Source organism: Garra rufa, chromosome 1, assembly GCF_049309525.1.
Source record: "Garra rufa chromosome 1, GarRuf1.0, whole genome shotgun sequence".
Lineage (NCBI taxonomy): Eukaryota > Metazoa > Chordata > Actinopteri > Cypriniformes > Cyprinidae > Garra > Garra rufa.
Genome location: NC_133361.1, coordinates 98,842,221 through 98,858,863, shown reverse-complemented (window position 1 = coordinate 98,858,863; position 16,643 = coordinate 98,842,221). Strand labels below are relative to the sequence as shown.

Sequence of the window (16,643 nt, the reverse complement as noted above, 5' to 3'; positions counted from 1 at the left end):
GCTTTAATCCATTGTTTAAAATATATTTCTTTATTTTCATATACAATATTTGAATTTAAAAATAACAGTTGATTCAAAAGCTCCTCCATCCCTTCTGGTTTGTACACTACTGTCAATAAAAATTCTTTCCATGCTCTTAAAACTTCTTTGTACAATTCTGGTATATCATTTAACATATTTTCTTTCAATTTCATCCATAAGATGTGATTTCCCATTTTAAAACCCCCACACCTATTTAAAAAATATGTCAAACCATTCTTCCATTCTTGTCTATTTTCTTTATTCATAAATTTTTTCATAATTTTAACCCTTAGACTCTTCATTCTTATATTTGGATCTAACAAACCTAAACCTCCCTCCTCACATGGTCCTATCAATGTATCATAAGCAATCTTTGCTGGTTTTCCCTCCCATATAAAATTCAAAATACACTTTTTCAGTCTCTTGTAAGCCCACATCGGCAATGAAGTAACCTCTAATGCATACCACATTTTCGAAAGCATCAGAACATTTACAATCAAAATCTTCCCTCTTAATTTCAAAGTTCTTTGTCTCCAGAAAGTTAATCTTCTCTCCATTCCTCCTAAAATCTCATCCCATATTAAATCTCTAGTTTTCTTTTCATCTTTTCCAATTCTGATTCCCAAAATTTTCATATTTTCTGTCTCTTCTTTAAAACTAAAATAATGTGGTAAAATCTTTGCTGTTCCTATTCTCATCATGACAGTCTTATCTATGTTTATTTTTGCTCCTGAACCATTACAATAATGTTGTATTTTATTTATTGCTCTCTCGATGCTATCTATATCCTTTAAAATTAAGGTTGTGTCATCAGCATATTGGTATATTTTTTGTTCTTTTTCTGCTCCTCCAAAACCTATTCCTTTAATATTTTCATCTTCCCCAACCACTAATCCCAAAGGTTCAGCTACAATGCTATATAATAATGCAGATAAAGGACACCCTTGTCTTATTGATCTTGTTATAGTAAAAACATTAGTTAAAAATCCATTACATTTTATAAAACTGATTGCTCCTTTGTATAAAACTCTAATCCATTTTATAAAATTATTTCCAAATCCAAAACGCTCTAAAAGTTCAAATAAATAATCATGTTCTACCCTATCAAATGCCTTTTCCAAATCTAAACTAATCATGTATCCCTCTTTGTTATTTTCTATCATATAACTTATTTTATCTCTTATATTACTTACTGTATCTGTAATTTCTCTTCCTATGACTGAATAAGCTTGATTTGTTGTTATTATTCCTGGTAGAACCCTCTTTAATCGATTTGCCAACATTTTTGCTAAAATTTTAAAATCTGTATTTAACATTGATATGGGTCTATAGTTCTTTAAATCCGCTGAGTCACCTCTTTTTTTAAAAATTAACTTCACCATTCCAACTCTCATCAATTGACTTGCTTGCCCTCTATCATACATTTCCTCATATACTTCCTTTAAAATAGGAATTAACGTATCCTTAAAAACTTTATAAAATTCACTAGTCAAGCCATCTGCTCCCGGACTTTTCCCATTGTTTAACTGTAATATTGCTGTCTCTATTTCCTCCTTTAAAAAATCTCTATCACACATTTCTTTATCTTCTTTAACTACTTTTGTTTTAACCTGCTTTAATAAAAACTCCTTTTCATCTTCTTTTATCCCTTCACTTTTAAATAAATCTGCATAAAATTCTCTTACACTTTGCAAAATCTCATTGGTCCTTTTTACTTTTTCCCCATCTTTTTTAAGAACTTCCTTTATCGTATCAGCCTTTTGTCTACTTTCCTCTAAATTAAAAAAGAATTTTGTACACCTTTCTCCTTCCATCACATTCTTTAACCTGCTTCTTATCATAGCTCCTCTACATTTCTCCTCTTCTATTTCTTTTAATCGGTTTTCATAAATTACAATCTTTTCTATATCACCATTATCTTTTTGTAATTCCTCTTTCAAAAAATTCCTAACTGCAACTTCTTCTCCTCTTTTAATCTTTTGTTTCAATCTACTATAACTCAATGAATACTTCTTTATTTCATATTTTATATTATCCCACCACACTCTCTTATCTTCTTCAAACATTCCTTTCCCTCTCTCATCTTTTATTATTGTTTCCACTGCCAATTTATAATTCTCATCTTTTAAAAGTTCATTATTTAAACACCATATCCCCTTTCCCCTCTCCACCCCGTTTTCATTAAAATGAGCTATTAACATACTATGATCACTAAGAGAAGTCATCTTATAATATATCTTGTCAATATTTCTTTTCATATTTATTTTAATCAGCATAAAATCTATTCTACTTTGCTTCATTTTTTCTTTTACCAATTGTTGCCTTGAAAAATCTTTTATTCCTTCATTTCGTTCTCGCCATATATCTATCAGATCATTTTTATCAATTAATTTAAGCAATTCTTCCCTTCCACCATCTCTTTTAAAAACCATGTCTTTTGCTATATCCATTCTACTCAAAACTGTATTAAAATCTACCATTATTATAACCTTTTCCCATGTATCTATATAATCATTTAAATTATTAAAAAATATTTTCTTTTCAGCCTCTGCATTTGGAGCATGTACATTACATAAAATAACATCTTCTCCTCCCCAGACCATTCTCACAATAATACATTTCCCTTCTTTATCACAATATATAATTTTAACATTATCCCCTATATTTCTTTTAAATAAAACTGCAACTCCTTTTCCTTTTCGTCCATCTCCATTATTGTAATACATTTTCCCTTTCCATCTTCTTTCAAAACTTTCCATCATTTCATTTTTCCAATTTGTTTCTTGCAATAAAATTACATCTGTTTTTTTACTTAATTCTTTCACTTTTTCAAATTTTTCCACATTCAGTAAACCTCTAACATTTAATGATACAATACTTAAAAGACTAATAATTAAAATGTTCTTTACTATATTCATCATTCATTTTCTTCTCCCATAGTCATCAATACCCCAAATCTGTTTTCATCAAATTCTTTTCTTTTCTTCTGTCTTTTCTTTTTAGCCATTTTTATATTAGGGGTTACCTTAATGGATCTTCTTCTCTGCATTCTTTCCTTTCCCATGTCTTTAGATTCTTCGTTTCCTTCGTCTCCTTTTCCCAAATCCTCTTCTATTTCCAAAATCGTTTGTGCTTGTTCCATTTTGTCCTGTTCCTCCGTCGTTGTTTGCATTATCTCTAGTGTTGTTTGTTCATCACTTCCCATTTGCCCATCTTTGTCCTTTTCTTTTTGTTGCTCCTCTTCATTATCCCCATTGTCCATCAAGTTATCACGTTCTTCCTTGTCCATCCTTTCAGGTTGATTTATTTCTTTTTCATTTGAGTCCTGAGTTTTCTTGCATACATGTCCTTCATCACTCAAAGTTTCAGTCTCTTTTAATTGATTATCCTCTCCTTCTCCTCCTTCATCCTCCATCCAACACTCACACTTCACCAAAGCACGTTTACAGTCTGGGCACTTTACAGCATTGCAGTTACGAGCATAATGCCCTTGCTCTTCACACTCATAACACTTCAAATTAGGACAGTCTTTGAAAATATGACCAGGATCCATGCATAGCCTACAGATTTTCATCTGCCTATCATGCATGATCCTGAAGTATTGTGCCCCTTCAGCTGTCTCAAACTTAGCACTATAGGGCAGAGATACCACTTCTTTTGGAAAGCGGACTCTTAGATATCTTGTTCCATCCGTTATGTCTGTGCCGGGATAGTACCGTCGTTTAATGTCTGATGTTGGGGTTACACCCCATTTTTCCAACTTTGATAAAATGTCTTTATTGTCCATATATGCTGGTAAGTGCATAAACGAAACAATGCATTCTCTATTCTGCAATTTCCTGATTTCACAGATCTTGTCTTTTATCATTAACCCATCCATTAATTCATCACACATTGCTTCATCATCCAAAGTCAGTTCATATTCTCTATCTGGCCTTGGTCTTACCGCCAACAGCTTTCCAAATCCAATCTTTTCTGTCACAGCCTGTATAATGTCCTCCGCCATTGCATCTCTTAGATCCATCAAATTAACAATTACTGTAGCTTCCTTCAGAAATGACTTTGCTTCTTTTGCTTTGCCACCAAACTTATTGATATTCCGTCGAAATCCATTATCTTTTGCCAACTCTTGTCCATGTGCTTCTCTTGCTATATCCTTTTCTGCTGCCGTTAATCCATCCATTTTTGAAATCTCAAAAAAAAAATGACTCCCCCTAGCAGCATTAACTGCTGGGGAATCCAACTGAAAAAAATATAAAGACAAAAAAATAAACTAACAAACTAAACAAAATGGTGGGCCTCTCCCACCAACTGCTACTGCAACACTTCCTGTGATGTCACTGGACTGTACCAAGCACTCAGAGTGGTATGGCCGTAAGCGAGGGCTGCTCCAAAAAGTGGGCTATTTAAAGATCAGCCTCCGTAAAAGCCAGCATATTATATAAATAGTGAAGAAAAGGCAAAAGCTTACAGCACCTGGTATTCCCAGGCGGTCTCCCATCCAAGTACTAACCAGGCCCGGCGCTGCTTAGCTTCCGAGATCAGACGAGATCGGGCGCTCTCAGCGTGGTATAGCCGTAAGCGAGGGCTGCTCCAAAAAGTGGGCTATTTAAAGATCAGCCTCCGTAAAAGCCAGCATATTATATAAATAGTGAAGAAAAGGCAAAAGCTTACAGCACCTGGTATTCCCAGGCGGTCTCCCATCCAAGTACTAACCAGGCCCGGCGCTGCTTAGCTTCCGAGATCAGACGAGATCGGGCGCTCTCAGCGCGGTATGGCCGTAAGCGAGGGCTGCTCCAAAAAGTGGGCTATTTAAAGATCAGCCTCCGTAAAAGCCAGCATATTATATAAATAGTGAAGAAAAGGCAAAAGCTTACAGCACCTGGTATTCCCAGGCGGTCTCCCATCCAAGAACTAACCCGGCCCGACGCTGCTTAGCTTCCGAGATCAGACGAGATCGGGCGCTCTTTTTTTTTTTATTTTTTATTGTACAAAAATCATTATATATTTGAATACACATTGAATACACAAATCAATAATACATTTTCATTACTACTGAGGAAGAACCCAATACACAACAAAACCGTTATCACCAATTTCCGAGTATTTGGCATTGTTGCTGGGGAAACATTCATAAATATTACATGACACAAGCATCTTTTTAACCCAATCATAACAACAAATAAAAGCCTAAAAGCTAAACCAACAAAAGTTCATCTTCCCATGGCATGTAAAAGTGCATATTTTTTAAAATACATATGACATCTTTTGTGAAAATTTCATAAAAATCTCCCATAATATTTTCTGATTTAAAATAACTGTACAGCATTTTGACATGATCTTCTGCCATCCATTTAAAAAGAAACCAAAGGTTTAAAACAAAATCTCTGTTTTTCGCTATATTCCTTCTTTTCCATATAGCTTTTTTTGCCACAATTAAAAACAAATTAATGAGTTTCTTGTTTGGTTTATTCTCTGCTATTCCCAACATAAACATTCTACTCCAATTAAAATCCTCTTCATTACCTCTTAAATCTTTGATTAGTTTCTTAAATTCGTTAAAAAATGGGATCAACTCCTTACAGAATAAAAACAAATGTAAAATTCCCTCATCTTCTGTTTTACAAACTTTGCATTGAGCATTTGTTTCTTTCTGCATAGCACACAATCTCATTTCCGTAAAAATCACATTTTGTCTAATAAAATAATCAAAACATTCTAGGTCTACATCCAACCATTTCCATGCCATAAGCTTCCAGATATCTTTTTCTTCAATTTCCTTAAAATGCCTTATCCAGAATTGATTGGCAACAGGTTTTTTAAAAATTCTTTTCATAAAAAAACCATAAAACATTTTAACAGTACCCAAATTAAAATTCACCAACTTGTCTTTACATTTTAAAAACACATTCATTTTGTTCTCCTTTTCTTCCCTCTTGTTAAGATCATCCAGCCATTCTCCAGGGATTGCTTTTTTTACCTCTTCGTATTGTCTTTTTAAAAACATTACATTAAAATCCTCCTTCCCCTCCTCCATCGCATCTATAATCACTTGAAGTGGTAAAAATCCCTCTTTATATTCCCATAAAACATCCCTTACCTTCACAATCCCCACTTGCAACCATTTCTTAAAATAGAGGTCACGCTCTTGTATCTTTACTTTTCCATTTAAAAACAGAGGTTGATTTAAAATCCTTTCCCTCCCCTCTGGATTAAAATCCACCTCTGTTAAAAAAAGCCTCCAAGCATTTAAAACCTCTTTATAAAACTGTGGGATCCCCTCCATCATCCAATTCTTCAGCTTCATCCATAAAATGTCTTCCCCTAAATTAAAATTCCCACATTTGTTTAAATAGAAGCTCATCATTTTCTTCCACTCTGCATTGTTCGTGTCATCCAAATATTTCCTTACCACTTTTACCCTCATGCTTTTCATTTTTTGCTCTACGTCGACCAACCCCATTCCTCCCTCTTCTGGTTTCCCTATCAATGTAAAATATGCAATTCTTGGAGGCTTTTTGTCCCATAGAAATTCTAAAACACTTTTCTTTATTCTCTTCAAAACCCAGTCTGGCAATGGCATGACATGTAAATTGTACCACATTTTGGATAACATTAACATATTTACAATTAAAATTTTCCCTTTCAAACTTAAAGATCTGTTTCTCCAAAAAATAAGTCTTCTTTCCATCCCTCCTACCGTCTCTTCCCACATATTGTCAATTGCCTCCTTTTCATTCCTTGCTAATATTGCTCCTAAAATCTTCATTTCTTGGACCTCCTTAAACCTAAAAAGCCCCGTTAAAATCTCGGCCCTTCCAAACTTCATATATACAGTTTTTTCTTCATTTATTTTTGCACCTGAACCCTCACAATAAAATGTTGTTTTCTCTATCACTCTTTTAACACTTTCTATATTTTCAACCACAACTGTCGTGTCATCAGCGTATTGAAATATGTTTGTTAACTCTTTTCCCTCTTCCATTTTTATTCCATTTATTCTTTTTTCTCTGTTTATTAAAAGCCCTAAAGGTTCTGCCACCAAAGAGTACAACTGTGCTGACAATGGACACCCTTGTCTTATAGATCTTGAAACTTTAAAAGGTTGAGTTAAAAATCCATTGCATTTTACTTTTGTTAAAATATCCCTGTATAAAATTGAGATCCATTTTATAAAATTATCTCCAAAACCAAATTCTTTTAAAATCGCAAATAAAAACCCATGTTCAACTCTGTCGAACGCCTTTTCAAAGTCCATACTTATAATGTATGCGCTCCTTTCTTTTTCTTTTATATAACCCACTATATCTCTTATGCTGCTTGTAACGTCTGCTATATCCCTCCCCTTTACTCCATATGCTTGGTTGGTTTCTATTATATTTGGCATGACTTTTTTTAACCTATTCGCTAAGACCTTTGCTAAAATTTTTAAATCAGTGTTTAACATTGTAATGGGTCTAAAATTCTTCAGTTCATTTTTGTCTCCCTTTTTCTTGTATATTATTTTCATTAATCCTAGCCCCATTTTTGGGTTTACTCTTTCTTTTTTGAACACTTCTTCATAAATTTCATTTAAAATCCCAACTACCTTTTCTTTAAAAACTTTGTAAAGCTCGCTTCCAATACCATCTATTCCAGGGCTTTTCTTCACTCTTAATTGATTTATGGCTTGTTTAATTTCTTCTGTTGTTATTTCGCTTTCACAATCCTTTTTATCCTCCTCACCAACTTTCCTTGCTATTTGTTGTAATAAAATCTTCCGTTTTTCCTCATCTCCTCCCTCTGACTTAAACAATTCCTCATAATATGTTTTCACTTCTTTTAAAATCCCCTCTGTATCTGACACCACTTTCCCATCCTTACTTTTAAGTTCTTTAATTATTTCCGCTTTCCCCCTGCTTTTCTCAAGATTAAAAAAGAATCTGTTACATTTTTCTCCTTCCACCATGTATTTTGCTTTACTTCTTAACATCGCCCCTTTGCATTTCTCCTCTTCTATTTTTCCCAATGTATTTTCAAATTGAATTACTTTTTGTACATTTACTTCATTTTTATTTAACTCCTCTTTTAATGTTCTCCTTACTTCTTTCTCCTTAGTTCTTTTAACCTTTTGTAACAAATTACAGTAGTTTATTGAATATTTCTTTATCTGATACTTTACGTTTTCCCACCATTGCCTTTTGTCTTCCATATACATCAGATCTTTTTTCCTCTCATCTAATATATTTTCAATCTCTTTTTTAAAACTTTCATTTTTTAAAACATCAGTGTTTAAGATCCACACTCCAGGTCCCTTCGTTTCTCTTTTAAAATCCATCACCATTAAAACCATTTTGTGATCGCTTAAGGTTGTGTCTTTATAAACTATTCTGTCAATAAAACATTCCAGATTTCTATTACTTAAGAAATAATCTATTCTGGTTTGGCACATAAAATTCCCCACCAACTGTCTTCTTGAAAATTCCTTCTTTTTCTCGTTTCTTTCCCTCCACACATCAATCATATTTTTCTCTTCCATCAACGACTTTAGTTCTTTTCTGCCCCCATCCGTTTTAAAAACCATCCCGTTTGCCATATCCATTTTGCTAAAAACTGTGTTAAAATCCCCTGCGATCACCACCTTCCCCCATTTTTCAATTACATCGGCTAAAACATTAAAATACATTTTCTTTTCTTTTTCTTCATTCGGAGCATGCACGTTCCCTAAAATAAAATTTTCTTCCTCCATCACCATTTCTACAACCATACATTTTCCTTTTTTATCACTATACAAATGCTTTGTCTTGATACCTCTGTCTTTTCTTATTAAAATCGCCATTCCTCCTCCAATTTTTCCTTCTCCGTTATTAAAGAGTAATTCCCCTTCCCATCTTTTTTTAAAATCCTCCATACGATTCTCTTTCCAGTTTGTCTCTTGCAATAAAATCACGTCCTCATTTTTACACAGTTCCTTCATCTTTTCAAATTTAAAACCATTCATTAGTCCTCTAGCATTAAAAGTCACAATTTTCAACACCATAAAATAAACTAAAAGCCATAAAGTCCCCATTTTGTCAGCTCATGGCCTCCCCTTCCTTTCCAGTATCTCCACTGTCCTGTTTCTCCTCACATGTTTGTTTTAAAACTTTCCTTTTGGCTTTCTCTAGATTTGGTGTTACCTTAGTTCTTCTTCTTCTTTTATTTGATATTCCCATGGTGCCGCCATCATCAATGTTTTCGCTGTCTCTGTCCACTCTCCCTTCCTCGTTGACCTGCTCCTCTGACTCTTCCAATTCTGTTTGTAAATCCTCCGTCGTCTCCATCAGTGTCTCTGTTTCGTCGTTGTCCTGCATTACTCCAGTCCTTTCGCTTTCATCGTCAATGTCCGTGCCTGCAATACCCTCTCTTTGTGTTCCTCCCGTGTCCTCGCGTGGCTCCTCTTCATTGTCTCCCTCATGCATCTGCCCGCTCTCCTGGTCATCCTCCTGCTGGTCTCCGAACCAGCACTCGCACTTATTTAGTACGAGCCTGCAGTCCGGGCACCTCACTGCATTACAGTCCCATGCAAAGTGGCCCCTCTCCTCGCACTTGAAACATTTGAAGTCTGGGCAGTCCTTCATCAGGTGTTCAGGGCTCATACACAGCCTACAGGTTCTCACCTGCTGGCTGTGTATCACCCTAAAATGCTGAGGCCCCTCTTCTGTCTCCATTCTCGTGCTATAGGGCAGAGAAGCCACCTCTTTTGGGAATCGCACTCTCACAAATCTCGTTCCATCCTCGATGCGGGTGCCCGGATAAAATCTCCGTTTGATCTGGGAGATGGGAGTTACCCCCATCCCTCCAGCTTTTGTAGAACCACGTCGTCCTCCAGGTAAGCGGGCAGATGCATGAAAGAGACAACAAATTCTTTATTATTCAACTTTTTAATTTCACATGTCTTTCCTTTTATCATCAATCCATCTGCTAGTTTCTCAATATCTTCTTCTTTCTCCAATGTTATTTCATATTCTCTCATCATTTTTGGTCTTACCGCAAGTATAGTCGTCACGTCCATCTTGTCTGTCAGTGCTTGAATAATGTCCTCTGCTTTCCCATCCTGCACTTCAGTCAGATCAATCACTACGGTTGCTTCTTTAGCGTAAATCCGTTTCTGCTCCTTTTTAGGGTAATCCTTTTCTCGTTGTCTTTTATCCAGTCCATTTTCTGTTTGCTGCCTTTTCTCTCGTGCCAAATCCATATTCATAGAAATTAATCCATCCATTAAAAAAAAAAAAAAAAAAAAAAAAAGGAACTAACCACCCTCCAGACAGCAAGAATGCTGCTGTTAGGTGGTTTAAAAGTTGACAAAAAACACAAAAAACTAACTTAACGTATTACAACTCACAAAACAAACAAAAATTAAACACAAAATGGAGGAGAGCCTTCCTCTCCCAACTGCTGCCAACCACTTCCTGTTGCTCTCTAGCGCCTCAGGTGGGGGTATGGCCGTAAGCGAGGGCTGCTCCAAAAAGTGGGCTATTTAAAGATCAGCCTCCGTAAAAGCCAGCATATTATATAAGTAGTGAAGAAAAGGCAAAAGCTTACAGCACCTGGTATTCCCAGGCGGTCTCCCATCCAAGAACTAACCCGGCCCGACGCTGCTTAGCTTCCGAGATCAGACGAGATCGGGCGCTCTCAGCGCGGTATGGCCGTAAGCGAGGGCTGCTCCAAAAAGTGGGCTATTTAAAGATCAGCCTCCGTAAAAGCCAGCATGTTATATAAATAGTGAAGAAAAGGCAAAAGCTTACAGCACCTGGTATTCCCAGGCGGTCTCCCATCCAAGTACTAACCAGGCCCGGCGCTGCTTAGCTTCCGAGATCAGACGAGATCGGGCGCTCTTTTTTTTTTTTTTTTTTTTTTTTTTTTTTTTCTTTAATTTATTTATTTATTTAAAACATGTTAATACATTTTAAAAACAGTCTGAATCACATTCTGGCAACAATACATTAAATCGAAACCATGTCATTTCAATAAATGGGTTATCATTTACAAAAATTTTGACAAAAACATCTTTCTCTTCATTCATATTACAGTAATCAAACAAAACATTTAAAATAAAACACATCTTCACCTTAAAAAGTTTGCACACAGGTATTTTTGTTTTCTTTTGTTTGACAAAATTCCTTCTGCTCCAAATTACAAATCTAGCAATGGTTAATATCAAATTTAAAAAACACACATTCTTAAAATTACCTTTAGAACCAAATAAAAACATTGTTTCCCATTCTTCATCAATACATCTTTGTTCTACTCCCAATTTACTTGTCATTTCTTTTAATTTTTTTATAAAACATTTTAACCCTGTGCATTTAAAAAAAATATGTATCAATCCTTCATCTTCCCTATTACATACCTTGCATATTGCATCACTTGCCATTCCAAATTTACACAGTCTCATTTCACTTAATAAACAATTATGTCTTAAAATATAATCAAAGTTTTCTAAAATTGGACTTTTCCACCAAGCTCTTAGATTTTTCCATATTTTCTTAGTTTCCATACTTGGGTACAATCTTTGCCAATATCCTTCTGCTTTTGGTGTGATAAAAACATCTTCACATAAACAAGAATAAAACATCTTTAAAATACCATCTTTAAAAGCATGCTGTTTGTCATTACTTTTAAAATCAATCATCATTCCATCATTACCTTTTGTTTCTTCTGTACCTTCTATAATATTTATCCATTCTTCCGGTATTACTTCTTTCATTTGTTTGTATTGTTTTTCTAAGACTGTTTTAGTTTCATTGTCATAATTTTCTACAATTGCGTCTCTTATTACTTGCACCGGTACAAAACCAGGTATCACTTCATACAAAATATCTTTTATTTGCTTTATCCCCGCATAAAACCATTTTTTATAAAAAATGGTATCATTTCCCTTTTTAATTTGATTATTTAAAAACAATGGTTGTCTTAAAATCTCTTCCCTGGTAAAAGACGTACAAACAACATGCTTTCTAAAATCACCCCATGCTTTTACAACCTCTTTATAAAACTCTGGTATTCCGTTCATCATGTTTTCTTTTAGCTTCATCCATAAAACATCATCTCCCATTTTTCCACATTTATTTAAAAAATAGTTCATTACACCCTTCCACGCATATTTCCCATGTTTCCAGTATTTATTAACAGTTTTTATTCTTATACTTTTCATTCTTATTAATGGATCTATTAGTCCCAACCCTCCTTCCTCCACCTTTCCAATTAGAGTGTCATAAGCAATTTTCGATGGTTTCCCCTCCCATAAAAAGTTTAAAACAATAGATTTGATTTTTTTATACACCCATATAGGCAAACTCACAGAACCCAATACATACCACATTTTTGATAAAAACAAAGAATTAATAACTAAAACCTTCCCTTTTAAAAATAATCCTCTTAATTTCCAGAAATTTAATCTCTTCTCCATTCCTTTTAAAACCTCCTCCCATACCACTTCTCTTATTTCATTTTCATTTTCTCCAACCCTTATACCTAAAATTTTCATACTCTTCTTTTCTTCCTTAAATTGCATTTTATTCAGCAGATCATTCGGTAATCCAATTTTCATGTATGTAGTTTTTTCTTTATTAACTTTTGCCCCTGTTCCTTTACAATATCTTTCTAAAACTTCCATTGCTTTATCCATACTTTTAATATCTTTTACAAACAATGTCGTGTCATCTGCATATTGAAATATTTTTTGTTCTGATTCTTCTCCTTTTATGCGTATTCCTTTTATGTTCTTTTCCTGGTCTACTGCCAGTCCTAAAGCTTCAGATACTAAAGTGTATAATAATGCTGACATAGGACAACCTTGTCTGATTGATCTCGTTATTTTAAAATCTTTAGTTAAAAAACCATTCACTTTTACACAACTACTTATATCTGTATATAAACATTTTATCCATTTTAAAAAATTCTCCCCAAAACCAAATCTCTCCATCACATGTATCAAGTATTTGTGTTCAACTCTATCAAAAGCCTTTTCTAAATCCACACTTATTATATATCCTGTTTCTTTCTCCTCCTTCATGTACCATATCATATCTCTTATATTGTTAATGACATCAGTAATATCTCTTTTTAGAACAGCATATGCTTGATTTGTAGTAATTATATTTGGTACTACTATTTTCAATCGATTGGCTAAAATTTTGGCTAATATTTTATAATCTGTATTCAACATGCTTAGTGGTCTGTAGTTTTTCAGGTCTCTCTTATCACCTTTTTTCTTGTAAATTATTTTCACCATACCTTTCTTCATACTATTCGTTAAATTCCCTTTTTTAAAATTATCTATAAATATTTCATTTAAAATTGGACATAACACATCTTTAAAAACCTTATAAAATTCAGCTGTTAATCCATCTATTCCTGGACTTTTACCATTTTTCAGTTGATCAATTGCAGTTCCTATTTCTAATTCCGTAATCTCACTCTCACACATTTCTTTGTCTCCCTCATTAACTTTAACCTGTATTTTACTTAATACAAATTCCTCATCTTCTAAAACTATCTCATTTTTGGTAAATAAATGCTTATAGAATTCTCTGACTTCTTCCAAAATTCCTGTTTTATCTTCTACAATCCTTGCATCTTCTGTTTTAATACTTTTTATTATATCTGCTCTCTGTCTTGTTTTTTCTAATTCATAAAAATATTTCGTACTTCTTTCTCCTTCTACAATGTCTTTCGCCCTACTTCTTATTATTGCTCCTTTACACTTCTCTTCTTCTATTTTCTTTAATTCTTCCTGTAATTCTATTATCTTATCAATATTTTCATCATGCTCATTTACTTTCCTCATTTCTTCATCCCACTCTTTTTTGATCTTATTTTCTTTCATCTTTTTGACTTTTTGCCATTTTTTTGAATATTCCATTGAGAATTTTTTTATTCTTTTTTTTAGAATGTCCCACCAAAACCCTTTTTCCATTTCATACATTTCCTCATTTACACTATTAATTATTATACTTTCTATTTCCATTCTGTATATTTCATTTTTTAGAAGTTCTACATTTAATATCCACACCCCTGGTCCTTTATCAGCCTCATTAAAATTCATCAATATCCATAAAAAATCATGATCACTCTCACTATAATTTTTGTAAGACGCCTTAGTGACATAATATGCTTCCTTTTTCTTACATAAAAATAAGTCTATTCTACTTTGCTTTAGAACTCTGTCAACAATTTGTCTTCTTGAATATTCTCTTTTCATACCATTCCTCTCTCTCCACACATCCACCATATTATATTTCTCCATTATGTTATGTAGTTCATTCCTCCCTCTATCTCTTCTAAATCCCATTGAATCATCTACATCAATTCTCTGTATTACAGTGTTAAAATCACCTAACACCATAATGTTGTCATGTTTTTCTATTAACTCATTCATATCCCTGTAAAAATTAAATTTATCTCTTTCATCATTTGGTGCATGTATATTACACACTTTCATTTCTTTTCCATTACACACAAATTTAACAATTATTATTCTTCCCTTTGTGTCTTTATAATCTATATTTACTTCTTCAAATACTCCTTTTCTTATTAAAATAGCTACCCCTCTCTTCCTTTCCATATCACAGTTACTATATATTTCTCCGTTCCATAATTTTCTAATTTCATCACTTATTTTATCTTCCCATTTCGTTTCTTGTAAACATAGCACATCACATTTTTTGGTCAGACACATTAATCTTTCAAACTTTTGACATTTGGATAATCCTCTAGCATTCAGCGATACAATTGATATAGAGCTCATTAAAGAAAAGATTGGAAAAACCAAAACCCACCATTCAATCCGTTTCATTGTCTTTCAAAAAAGTATTTTTTACTTCACCCATTTCAGCTTTCCTCCTCTCCAGTCTTTCCTTTTGCTCTTCTCTTCTTATCTTCTGCCTTTTAAGAACCTGTTGAATGTCTAAGCCATCTTTTCTTGTTTTTACACATCTATTCAGTCTTTCTTTTCCTTTGTTTTCCATTCCACGAATTTCCCCCCCATTGTCTGCTCCTCTTACCTCAGTCAGTGTCTTTATTCCCTTATCCTCAGCTTTTTCTTTTTCTTGTCCTTTTTCGTAGTCCAGTTCATTAGTGTCCACATCGTCCTGTTCCTTAGAAAATCCTTCTTTAATCAAATTTATATCCTCTTTGTTCGCTCCTCCTCCCATCTCCATTCCTTGTTCTTCATCTTCCTTCTTTTCTTTATTCTCATCTATGTTGTTGTTCTCCTCTTCCTCGTCATCTTGTTTCTCGTCCTCTCCTTGCGTCTGCCTTTGTGAGTCATTTAACCTCTCAATTGTTGTAACTCCCATTACCTCTTGTATTTCCATTCCTGGATCTTCATTTTCCTCGTCTTCTATCTCGCATCTGCATCTTAACATTGTCTTTTGGCAGCCTTGGCACCGCGGGACTTTACAGTCTCGCGCATAATGCCCCTGCTCAAGACAATTTCTGCATGTGAATTGTGGGCAGTCCTTTTTTTCATGCTCCGGACTTACACAGATCCTGCATGTCTTCACTTGATTATCGTGAATCACTCTGAAGTACTGCACTCCTTCTTCAGTCCTGAAGCTTGTGTTGTATGGTAAAGACGTCACCTCTTGTGGAAACTTTACCCTCAAAAATCGTGTTCCGTCTGCCACCGTTGTCCCGGGATGATATCTTCTTCTTAGTGGTAGAATGGGAGTTACACCCCAATTGATTAGTTTTTGACTGATTTCCTCATCTTCTATATAGCTGGGCAGACTCAAGAAAGACACCATTCTTTCTGTTGCACACAATTTCCTTATCTCACATTCTTGTCCGTTTATCATTATTCCATTCAACAGCAAATCACAGTCCATCTCACTTTCCATAGTCATTTCAAAATCATAATTATTTTTTCTTCTCAGTCCGATCAATTTTCCCATTCCAACTTTCTCTTCAACTGCTTTAATTATCATTAGTATTGTTATATTTTCTATATCTTTAACAGTCATTGTTAATGTTGCTTCTTTCTTGTATTCCCTCTGATACCTTGTTTGTTTGCTTAATTTCTGTATCATTTGTTGTCGTTGAGATAAAACATTTCTTTTTTCTCCAACTTCTTTCTCAATTCCAATACCTTCAGTTGATTGTAGATCTCCTTTCCGTTCTTGTCCAGTTGTTTTTCTTTCTTGTTTCCTCCTTGAAACCACCGTCGCCCACGTTTCATTATTGTTTTCTCCATGTCTTTCATTTATATTCCTTTCAGTTATGTCTGCAACAAATCCTGGTTCCGCATTTCCTATCTCATGTTGTTTTACCAGTCCGTGTTCTTTGTCCATTAAATCCATATTTTGGTTGTCTCAAACCCCAAACAGAAAGACCTGTTTGGGGTAAAAAAAAAAACCTTCCTCAAAAAAAACTTTTTCTAACTAAAAAACAAACAAAATAAATGTGAAAAAACACCCAGAAAAATGGTGAGCCTATCTCACCTACTGCACACTACAAACTGCCAACTCACTTCCTGTTTGCTCTCTAGCGCCTCAGGTGGGGGTATGGCCGTAAGCGAGGGCTGCTCCAAAAAGTGGGCTATTTAAAGATCAGCCTCCATAAAAGCCAGCATATTATATAAGTAGTGAAGAAAAGGCAAA

General features: G+C 34.3%; 3 non-coding genes across 3 annotated transcripts; all 3 read right to left on the bottom strand.

Annotated features, from left to right (window-relative positions):
* Positions 1 to 4,485: 4,485 nt before the first annotated feature.
* On the bottom strand, positions 4,486 to 4,604 carry LOC141294790 (5S ribosomal RNA). The gene has a single exon (XR_012340976.1). It is a non-coding gene; the product is annotated as a 5S ribosomal RNA (ribosomal RNA).
* Positions 4,605 to 4,688: 84 nt separating this feature from the next.
* On the bottom strand, positions 4,689 to 4,807 carry LOC141295750 (5S ribosomal RNA). The gene has a single exon (XR_012341132.1). It is a non-coding gene; the product is annotated as a 5S ribosomal RNA (ribosomal RNA).
* Positions 4,808 to 10,577: 5,770 nt separating this feature from the next.
* Positions 10,578 to 10,696, bottom strand: LOC141311488 (5S ribosomal RNA). The gene has a single exon (XR_012348953.1). It is a non-coding gene; the product is annotated as a 5S ribosomal RNA (ribosomal RNA).
* Between the last annotated feature and the right edge of the window lie 5,947 nt (positions 10,697 to 16,643).